Here is an 11,638-nt window from a genome sequence, read left to right as displayed (position 1 = left end):
CAAAGGACAATCAATAAGATTAAGCTCTAATTTCTTGGCAGAAACCATACAGGTGAGAAGGCAATGGTATGACATATATAAAACCCTGATAGAAAAAAGTTGCCAACCAAGAATAATATATCCAGCAAAATTATTCCTTAATTATGTGGCAAAATTAGGATATTTCCAGATAAACAGAATTTAAGAGAATTTGTAAAACCAGACCAACCTTACAGGAGATGCTAAAGGTAGTCCTTTGGACAAAGGACCAACAATAGCAGGCAACAGCCCATGATTAACAACATGATGACTTAACCAAAAAACCAACCCAGTTATAAAAGTATCCAAAGTAAAATAAACTTATAAGGCTGAAAACAGGGAACCAGATAAATCAATTTGTAAATAAGGAAGACTGCAAAGCAAAAGGGGGGAATAAATAGTGTGGTTATAGGAATTCCAAATGGAGAGGAAGTCAACATGATTTTCAGATAGAATGGACTGTTTCAAACTTGGGAAGAAAATAATAAATCACAAGGTAACCTCAAAGAACAAAATTAATAAACCTCATCAGAATGAAAAAGAAGAAAATCACAAATATATAGAGAATACTAAAACTATAGCAACAAAGGAAATGATTTTTAAAAATTCATAAACAAAATCAGCTCAGCACAGAAAATTATATGGAACAAAGATATCAGTACACACACACAAAAAAAACCAGATAACAGAATGACAGCAATGAATTCATGCTTGTTGATAATTGCACTGAACGTAAATGGATTAAATGCACCAATCAAGAGACAGAGAGTTGCAGAGTAGATAAGAAAGCAGTTAAGTAGTTGTTACAGATTTAATTTCATTTAGTTTACAGAAAAGCAAAGAGAATGGAAGTTTGATGGCTTCTTAGATAAGAAACTTTTAGAATCCTATGGATTTCTGATGCTTGGTCGACATCAGGTGAGTGAAGCCTATAAAAAAAAATTGAGTCTCTTTCCATTGTAAATCACTAATTTTGCAATTATTCAATAATATACCCATCAATAAGCTGTCTGCAAGAGACAGATCTAAGACACTAGGACAAAAATAGACTAAAAATCAAAGGTTGAAAGAAAAATATATCAAGCAAAGGCAATCAAAAAAGAGAAGGTGTGACAAATACTAACTTCTGATAAAACAAACTTTAAGACAAAAACCACCATAAGAAACAAGGAAGGACATGACATTATGTAATGATTAAAGGATAAATTGAACAAGAGAACATAACCATAATACATATCCATACACCCAATGAAAGAGCCCTAAAATACATAAATCAAACTCTCATAGGTGTGTAGTGGTATCTCATTGTTTTATTTGCAAGTCCCCAATGATATTTGAGGAGCTCTGGTAGCATAGTGCCTAAGGCATTTGACTGCTAACCAGAAGTCTGACGGTTCAAACCCACCAGCCATTCCTCAAAAGGAAGGTTGGGCAATCTACTTCATAGTGATACTGCCTCGGAAACCCAAGGAGGGGTCGCCATGAGTCAGATACAACTCGACAGCAGTGGGTTTAGTTTTGGTTTAATGACATATGAAGGGGCCCTGGTACTGCAAAAGTTGAAGTGTTTGGCTGCTGCTAACCAAAAGGTCAGAGGTTCCAACTTACCAGTCACTTGGTTGGAGAAAGATGTGACAGTCTATAAAGATTTTCAGCCTCAGAAACCCTATGGGGCACTTCTATTCTGCCCTGTAGGCTTGCTTTGAGTTGGAATCAACTTGATGGCAGTGTATTTTGTGTTTTTCAATGAATATGATGTTGAGCATCTTTTAATGTGCTTATTCATCATCTGTATATCTTTTTTAGTCAGATGTCTATTCAGATCTTTGTCCATTTTGCAATTAGGTTGTTTGTTTTCTTATTGTTGAATTTTAAGAGTTCTTTGTATATTTTGGATAGAAGTTCTTTGTGTGTGTTGTAAGTATTATCTTTCAGTCTGTGGCTTGTCTTTTCATTCTCTTAACAGTGTCTTTCACAGGGCTGTTATTGTTGTTATGTGCCAGGGAGTCAGCCCCGACCCATAGTGACCCCTCCTTGGGTTTCCGAGGCAGTATCACTACGGAAGTAGATTGTCCAACCTTCCTTCCAAGGAGTGGCTGGTGGATTTGAACTGACGGCCTTCTGGTTAGCAGTCCGGTGCGTTAGGCATTACACTACCAGAGCTCCTTTCCACAGGGCATAAGTTTTTAATTTTAATGAAGTCCAACTTACCCATTTTTTTTTTCTTTCATGGATCAGATTTTGGTATTGTATCTAAAAAGTCATTGCCAAACCCAAGATCATTTAGGTTTTCTTCTGTGTCATCTTCTGGAAGTTGTGTAGTTTTGTGTCTTATATTTAGGTCTGTGTTCCATTTTGAGTTATTTTTTGTGAAAGATAGCTTTATATCTAGATCCATTTTTTTTTTCATATGGATGTCCAGTTGTTCCAGCACCTTTTGTTGAAACATCTGTCCTTTATCCATTAAATTGTCTTTGCTCCTTTGTCAAATAAATAAATATGTGCAGGTTGAGTATTGGTGAAGGAAAGGTAAGGGCACAAAGCAAGGGTTACCCAAGTATAGGGGTCACGAATGGCCTTGGATGAAAGGAATTAGCCAAATGAGTTGTAGTTGTTATGCCAGAGTTAAAGAGCTAAATGATAATGTAGTAATAAAAGTTGGCGAACTAATGACTGGTGCTACTGTTCAGCCATCTTTTGCTTTGGCTTTTGGCTCAGGCAGAACTGTGTATGTGTGAGACCTTTGTTGACTAAATTTGCTTTTGGATGTGAGATGGAAATGATTCAGATATTACAGAAGCTCTCTTAAGACCAAAACTAGAGTTGATTCTGACTCATGGCAACCCCATGGGTATCACAGTCGAACTGTGCTCCATAGGGTCTTCAGTGACTGAATTTTTGGAAGTAGATTGCCAGGCCTTTCTTCCAGGGCACCTCTGGGTGGACTCAATCTGCCAACCTTTCAGTTAGCAGCTAAGTACATTAACCATTTGCATCATTCAGGGTCTCCTTTCTTAACTTAGCTCCCACTTAACCAGAGTGCTCAGTTAACCTGCACCCTCTAACTCTTCTGTAAAACACATGTCTGATGCCCACAGCACATTGCACACTTTTAGCTAATGGGCTGCTCTCTAGCATACACAGGTGACTTTCTCTCCCACCAAATGAAAAATATACTTGCCGGGAGTCCCCAAACCTGTTTCTGCTGGTTGAACTTGTTCTGTAATTAATGCCTTCTTCACATGTCACCCAACCCAACCGCCCCAGGTCTTTTTTAAGTAAACTCTCAAGCCAGCTGCCCTCCTCCCATTCTACAGTGGTACAACTAATTTTTTAAAAACTTAAATACAGTCATACCCCCTGGCTATGAAGATAAGCATGTTGTTAATTGTAACTCTGGGTACTAGATTATAAATCAAATCCTGACAGCCAGAATTCGTCTCTTGGTGGGTGGTTTATTTGGTAGTTTACTCAGAGTTTGGAATAGTATATTTTTCATTGCATCCCCCAATGCACACATAAGGGTGTTACCTGCTGCCTGACACATAGTAGTTCTTCAGTCCACGTTGGTTTGGATAAGCAAATAAGCAGCTCCTTGTACCCATTCTGCATTGTTATGCTACAACCATTGGGCTACATTTACTGCTAGGCACCTCTGTCCTGAAGATCTGCATCAGAGTCTTTCTTGAGGGGGACCAAGTTCATTATTGGGCTTGCTGATAATTCTGATTCCCAACACTATGCTACTCAAACTCTGCTCTTTGGGGGTATTTATCAAAAATACAGATTTCTGGAGTTTGCTGCCAAAAATTCCATTTCAGTGGCCCTGAGGTGGGGACCAGGAATATGGATTTTATAAGCCTCTCAGTTGATTTCACTGCAGGTGGTCTCTGAAAACATTGTACCTAATTGCCCAGAAGTCATGTTTCTGTAAATGTGTAGGTTTTCGAATCTAGGTCAGGTGACCTATTTTGTTTTTATGTACAGTTTCTCCCTCCCTTTAACTTTTCTGGACTTACTATGTGTCTTACAATTGATCCTGTGCTATCATTTAATTTACACCTTTTTTTCTTTCTTGGGAGTGCATAAAACAATGGCACACGTTACAGTCTATGCCATCATTAGGTTTCATAAAATTTGATATTTTGAGTGCTGAGTATATAATTGCTAGAAGAGAAAACGTCTTGACTTTCATAACCAAAGTTGGAATTTACACATTTTAGATTCTAATTTCTCTACTTAATGGTTAGCATACAAAGCACACATGCTGTATACATGAGCTGAGATAAATAGTTTGAGATATAGGAAATTTACTGAATTCTTCATCCAAAAATATGAAATATTCTCAATAAATACAGTTTATATAGAGAGTCCAAAGATCCATTAGTATAGTGTATAGAAAATGTTTTAAGGCTGACTTAATTCTCTGAGGAAGACAAGCCTGCTGATAGTAGTGCAGATTGGAGAAGGTCAGGATTCTTTTTGCAAAATGTTTAGTGAGATAGATTTCCAATCACACAAGCTGTGCAACCAGAAGACAGTAAATTAAACCCTTTGGGATTTGTATTTAAGCAATGGGTTTGCATTTCTGCCTCCCAAACCATGTAGAACATAGAGGTAAAGATAATGCTGGGAAAGACCAAGCTTTGAAAAATTTCTTTTCCTTCCTTGATACCTTCTTAAAGCATTATCTTCCATTGAAACTTTCACTGGCCTTTTGAGGTACTTTTTCATATCTAAAGCAGTATAAGACATTTTTTTCTGTCTCTCTCCACCTTGTTACCCCTATATTCCTCTTTATTCTTTACCCATTTTGTATTTTATAGAATCAGTCATTCAGTTAACGGTCAGGTTGGGCATCAGGGAAGATTTGAGTCAAGTCAATATTCTGAGTCTCATTGGTACTCAGGCATTTGTCCTTCAGTTTGCCAAACCTAATCTGACCTTTGACATGAACCGATGATCAAGGTCTAAAGTGAAAATACTTTTAAGGACAAAATCAACAATCCTTTTGATTCTGGTGCCATATTTCAGTTCTCTGCTCTCTTTAGTGCAGAATTCCTCAACAGTGACCTTATTTACATTTGGGACCTGTTCTTTCTTTGTTGGGGGAAAGGCTGTCTTGTGATTATAGGTTATTTAGCAGCATCCCAGACCCATCCCCACTAGTGACCAGTAGCAACCTTCCTCCAGTGGCAATAAAAAATGTATTCAGATATTGCCAAATATCCCCTGAGGGGCAAACTTGCCTCTACTTGAGAACTACTACTCTGATGAATCAAAGGCTCAGAAATGCACCTGTCTGTGGTATATCAGAGCAAAACACTTACTTGTTCTTTAAAAAAAAAAAAAAAAACTGAAAGCCTCAATTATTTCTGCATTATAACTATAATCTGTAGGATTAACTTAAACTGGGAGAGAGACTGTCACTTAACTGGTTTTTCAGACTTGTTTCAGAAAATGAAACCTTTAAGAAAATGAAAGAATTAGTCTTCCGCGTTTAGAATATCCAGAGATGTATTTTTGTGACTCTAGCCTGGAGTCAGTAGACACATTCCCAACAGGGAGGGAGTAATAGAACTGGTGTGATTTTAAATATAATCAGTGCTTCATTTCTGCCTTTTTTTTTTTTACCTGTCTGGTAGTGAACCACAGTTCTGAGCTCCCAGAATTCACTGCCAGAACTTCTTCATGCTTTTAACAACCCTCCATCTCCATCAAGACTGAAGTCACAAAGAGGAGAGCAAGCTTGGTCATTAACTGGGAATGTCGCCCAAATGGAAGGGGAGGAGAGAGGTGTTGGAACACGTACCTACATGACCATGACAGATTAGCGGCTGCCAAGGAAGCAGACAGAGGTACATGTGTTCAAAGACCAGGCTTTGAGGGATTGGCTACTGTCGCTTGAGCTTCCTTCTGCATACACACACACAGCAGAGATTATAGTTGAGAGGCCATGTTTTAAAGTCAACCATATTCCTTGGGCAGGTGTGTATTAAACACTTGTCCCCCGCAGAGGTTCAGGAATAGGTGGTGAAGAAGAGGGTAGAATTGGAGCTAATTGGATGCTAACCTTTAATTAACACCCATCACATATTTGATAAATGAATGAATGAGCAAATGAATGAATGAACCTTTAATAAGAAAGGAACCCACTAACCCTGCTGTTAAATATAATGCTGACAGGACAAAGCATAATCCTGGTGGCAGAGAAGACTGTCACACCCACCTTCGCTTCTGAAGTTTTAGCCTCACCCTGGGCCTGCTCTGGTCACATTCAGGACACTGGGATTTGAGGAGTTGATAGATGGTCTTCCAGCCATGCATAGCTGTCTGTGCTAGTCTGAAGGTACTAATAATCAATGGCTGGCTGGTGTGTGGAGGCCCACCACTCCACCAGCAGCACAAATGAGTCCTGCTCAGCCCAAGCAAGACCGCAGACCCTGCACTTGGCACAATTCCTGTAAATGCAGAACAGCCTTCTTTATTCCAGTCTTCAGGCTTCTGGCTGGTGAGGAACACTGCCCAGCTGTGAAACGTTTTATAGGATTATAACGGGCTGTGCCCAAGGCGAGTTCTGAAAGGCACTTTGTGCTGTTGCTTTGAGTAAAGCTGACTGTTAGGTCAGTGTTGTCCTTCAGCCCATAAACACACATGCAAGCAGGAAGGGGAACGCTGGGTTGCTGGGGCTGCTCAGCTACAGGATGGAGAGGTTAGACCAGCTAGCTTCCCACAACTGTGACATGAGCCTCAGGGGTGTGCTGGGGAATGCTCCTGGAGGATAGCCTGCTTTCTGACAAAGTCTGTGGTCACAGACACCCCTAGTTGGGAGTCCTAGGCAATTTGCCAGAAACTTAATTCTGCCAATAGCAGAGCAGCACATTACACCTGAGAGGTTCTGAAGTCAGGCCACAAAGTAGAAATTACATTGGGTCAAAAAATACCCTTAAAAAGCCTTTAAATGTGTTAAGGACCACATACATGGCTTGTATGTACCCAAAATTGCCAGCTTGAGTTTACAGGCCATATTGTACCACAAATACATTTTTTAAATACTAGAGTCTTTGGGCCTGGTAAGATATTCATGTGATTGAAGCTTGCAAGAATCAGACCACCCAAGGAAACTCCAGATTCCACTCTTGCATATTCATTTTGGGGCTTATAATTTTTTGCTGCATATTAGTAGTAGTCTCTCTCTCTTTCTTTCTCTATCTAGCATGTATAGTGGAAAAGATAAGTTTATTGCACCTATGTGCTGTCTCTGTGTATACTGATTGATTTTTATGGTTCCCTTATCTTTTGAGTGGAAGGAATACTGGGCAGTCTACTTTCATAAAGATTTCCCCCCCTCAGAAACCCAAAGGGGGTCACCATGAGTCGGAATCAACTTGATGGTAGTGAGTTTTTTTTTTTTTTTTTTTGTTTTATCTTTTGAAAGAAGCACTGGTAGCACAAATGCCTAAGGCATCTGACTGTTAACCAGAAGGTTGGTGGTTCAAACCCACCAGCCACTCCATGGAAGGAAGACTGCACTCTACTCCTATAAAGATTTACCACCTCAGAAACCCTATGGGGGTCACTATGAGTCAGAATCTACTCAATGGCAGTGGGTTTGGTTTGGGTTTTGGGTTATTTCTTAAGGTGGTTGTTGTTGTTATGTCCCATCGAGTCAGACCCGAGGTACCAAAAAATGTTTCAAGAGAAAGTGAGTATGGCCTTCTAATCAACCAATATGATTATTCTTTGTTGTATTTAGTTGTGCTTAAACTCGGTTAAAGCCCCCTCCCTTTCTTAGGGTTTATTTATTATGCTTAGCCCAGGATACCACAGTGAGCATCCCGTCCCAGCCCTGAATGTTACCAGGTTCTATAGGAGTGAATTTTTTTTTCTTCAACAAGTACTGCAAGTACATTTCCCAACTAGAGGACAAGCCCCAGCAAGCTCCACCTGGGATCAAAGCCCATTTCTGGATTGGCTATAAAAAGTTGATGACCAGAGTCATGTCACTGAGATGGGGGGGGGGGGGTGGCTGTAAGGGTCAGAAAAACAGGAAGAGGAAAGGAATGAAGGGTAGCTCTGGGGCTTCTACCCAGATCTGCAGTGGCCTTGGGAGTTGTGGGAGCCCCCAGGTGAGGCATTTCACTGCCACCTGGCTCTGCTTTTGCTGCAACCGTCATCAGAGGTTGCTTTGGTTGGGTGCCCTTGGAGATGGGGCTCACCTTGCTTCTCCACTATCCTGTGCCCACTTGGCTACATTTGGGAGCTACTTTTATGAGTTCCCCATAAGCACAGTTCAGGTTAATAAGACAAAGTTTTGTTTAGGAATATGGGTAGAATAATTCAGTGAGTCTGAAGTGCCCTTCCCTACCCTTCTCCTCCTCTTTGTCCACTTCCTTCCCATGCTCTAGAGTGTAGATTTGGGAAATAACTCAGATATTCTTTTCAAACTCATTTGGAACCCAGTCATTCTGGAGCCTCTTTTACATGTATGGCAGTAGTGGAATGGCTAAACTGGGCTGGATTCTCCCTGCTTCCTAAGGCACTTTGTCTGTACTACTAGCTAGGCAAGGAGGCAGGTGAACTTAGTGCTGGGATATGGGTTTGGTACCTGAAATCAGAGATTTGAGTATTATGAGGTTTCTTGCCTAAAAAGTGGACACTTCTGGGTTCTGACCTCAGCTAGAAGCAGAGAATCCTGAAACAGGGACTAGACGGCTCCATTCCCTCTACCTCCCACATATCTAAGAACTGAAAACAAAAAACTGTCTTCCTAGACCACCATCTGATGTAGCCATGACTGTTGTATGAGGGGGCAGGGGAAAATCCAATAGTACAACCTACAGAATAACTTTTGAAATAAGAATAATTTTAATATTAAAAAATTAATTTCTAATTTCACAAATAACACACATGAATATATATATATATATAAACTTTTTATTGTGATTTGAGTGACATTTTACCGAGCAGATTCATTTTCCGTTCAGCAGTTCATGTGAATATATTTTCCTTGTAAAAGTTGTAAAAACATTAGCCATACCTGGATAGAGTGGGAGAACAATGTGGAGCAAAACTCAAAATCATTTGAAAAAAAAAAGGGGGGGTAGTATCATAATCCAAGATGCATAAATAGCAGAAGATAAACTAGATGACTGAGACCTTCCAAAAATTAAATTATTGTGTGCATCAAAAGGCTTCTCCAAAAGAGTAGAAAAAGGACCTACAGAATGGGAAAAAAAGATTTGGCAATGACATATCAGACAAAGGACTTATCTCTAAAATTTAGCAAAAACTCCAGCACCTCAACCTCAATTGGATTGTTTGTCTTTGAAAATAGGCAGAAGATATGAACAGACATTTTACCAAAGAAGATATTCAAGCAGCCAACAAACACTTGAAGAAATGTTCAAAATCATTAGCCATTAAAGAGATGCATATCAAAACAACCTTGAGATACCATCTCAACCCAGTGTTAATAGTAAAAATCAACAAGACAGAAAATTACAAATGCTGGTGAGGATGTAGAGAGATTGGGACTCTCATACACTGCTGGTGGGATTGTAAAATGATACAACCACTGTGGAAATTGGTATGGCAATTCCATAAAAAGTTGGAGATATAAATACCATTTGATCCAGCTATCCCATCACTTCAGAAGGAAGATTGGGTAATCTCCTTCCATGGAGATACTGCCTTGTAAAGCCCGAGTAGCGATTGACTTGACAGCAGTAAGGTGTTTTTTTTGTTTGTTTGTTTTTTGTAATCCCATTACTAGGTGTATATCCAAAAGAAGTGAGAGGCAGGACATGAACAGATACATGCACACCTGTGTTTATGGCAGCACTATTCACAATAGCAAAGAGATGGAAACAAGCTAAAGAGCCCAGCAACTGGGGAATGGATAAACAAACTGTGGTACATACACAAAATGGAATACTATGCAACCCTAAGGAATAACATAGAATCTGCAAAACACTGCAGACATGGATGAACTTTGAGGCCATTATGCTGAGTGAAATAATCACGGAAGGACAAATGCTGTATTAGTTCACTGTTGTAAAATGTCCAAGAAAAGTTTATACATAGAAGGAAACTTTCTTTTTTGGTTACCAGAGATGGGAGGGGAAGGGAGGCTAAATTCCTGGATAGCTTGGGGAAAAAATGCATACATACACATATATTTTAAAAGCTTACTGTCATCGAATCGATCTGACTCATAGTGATCCCTCCTTGGGTTTCCAAGGCAATGTCTCTGCTCTGGTGGCATAGTGCATAAGGCACTTGACTGCTAACCAGAAGACTGATGGTTCAAACCTACCAGACACTTCTCAGAAGGAAGACTGGGCAATCTACTTCCATAGAGATACCACCTCGGAAACGCACAGAGGGGTTGCTATGAGTCGCAACTGACTGGATGGTAGTTAATTTGGTTTATACGTTTGTGTGTGTGTGTGTATCCCAAAGATTATCAGGGGCAAAGGGGAAGGAGGAAGTTTTTGTTTTGGGGGCATTGAGTTTATGCTAATGGTGGTGGAATATTTTTGGAAAAAGATAGCAATAATGATGTCACAACATGAAAAATGTAATCAATGTCCCTGAGTTGTAAATGGAGAAGTTATCAAATTAGCCAATGTCTTCTTGTGTATGTTTTCACCACACACACACAATTAGCCATAAGTTTAAAGTCTCCTTTGTCCATCATCTTTAATCCTTTAATCTCAGCTACCCCTTCCCAATGCTTCCCAACCCCAAACCCCAAGGGGACTGATCAGAGTTTGCTGCAGATCCTTACAGTTTGCAGTGTGTTTGCCTACATCTATGTCCCTACAGAAAATGAATGAATGGTATTTTTTGTAGATGTGTTTTTAACATCTACAAAATGTACTTGCATATTCTGCAACTTTATTTTTCTTTAAGTAGATCTTGGAAATCTTCCTATGCCACACCTGGAGACCCATTTCCTTTTTGACTGGTGCTGAGTAGTATTCCATACCCATTACAAAGTGGATTCCTACTCATAGTAGCCCTTTAGGACAGAGTAGACGTGCCCCATAGAGTTTCCAAGGCTTTATGGAAGCAGAATGCCCCATCCACATCTTCCCCAGTCAGGGTTGGAGTACCGATCTTTAGGTTAGCAGCTGAGTGGTTAACCACTAGGCAACTAGGATTCCTTTTATTCCATCCAAAAACAAACAAACAAACTTACTACCGTTATAGCAACCCCTCCTTGGGTTTCCGAGGCACTATCACTACGGAAGTGGATTGCCCAATCTTCCTTCCAAGGAGTGTCTGGTGGGTTTGAACTGCCAGCCTTCTGGTTAGCAGTCAAATGCCTTAGGCACTACACCACCAAACTCAGTGCCATCTAGTTGGATCTGACTCATAGAGACATCACGTTTGGTTTCCAAGGAAGTAAATCTGTATGTAGGTAGATTGTCCCATCTTCCTTTTGCGGAGTGGCTGGGGGGTTTGAACTGCCATCCTATTGGTTAGCAGTCAAATGCCTTAGGCAATACGTCACCAGAGCTCCTTTTATTCCATAGTACTGTTTCAGTTTTTATACTTAAGATACTCTGGTGGCCTAGTAAGGAGCTCTGGTGGTGCAGTGCCTGAGGCATTT

Source organism: Orycteropus afer, unplaced genomic scaffold, assembly GCF_000298275.1.
Source record: "Orycteropus afer afer isolate SDZICR_OR568_19922 unplaced genomic scaffold, OryAfe1.0 scaffold00041, whole genome shotgun sequence".
NCBI lineage: Eukaryota > Metazoa > Chordata > Mammalia > Tubulidentata > Orycteropodidae > Orycteropus > Orycteropus afer.
The sequence above is the reverse complement of the archived record's forward strand: the minus strand, read 5'-3'. Positions refer to the sequence as shown.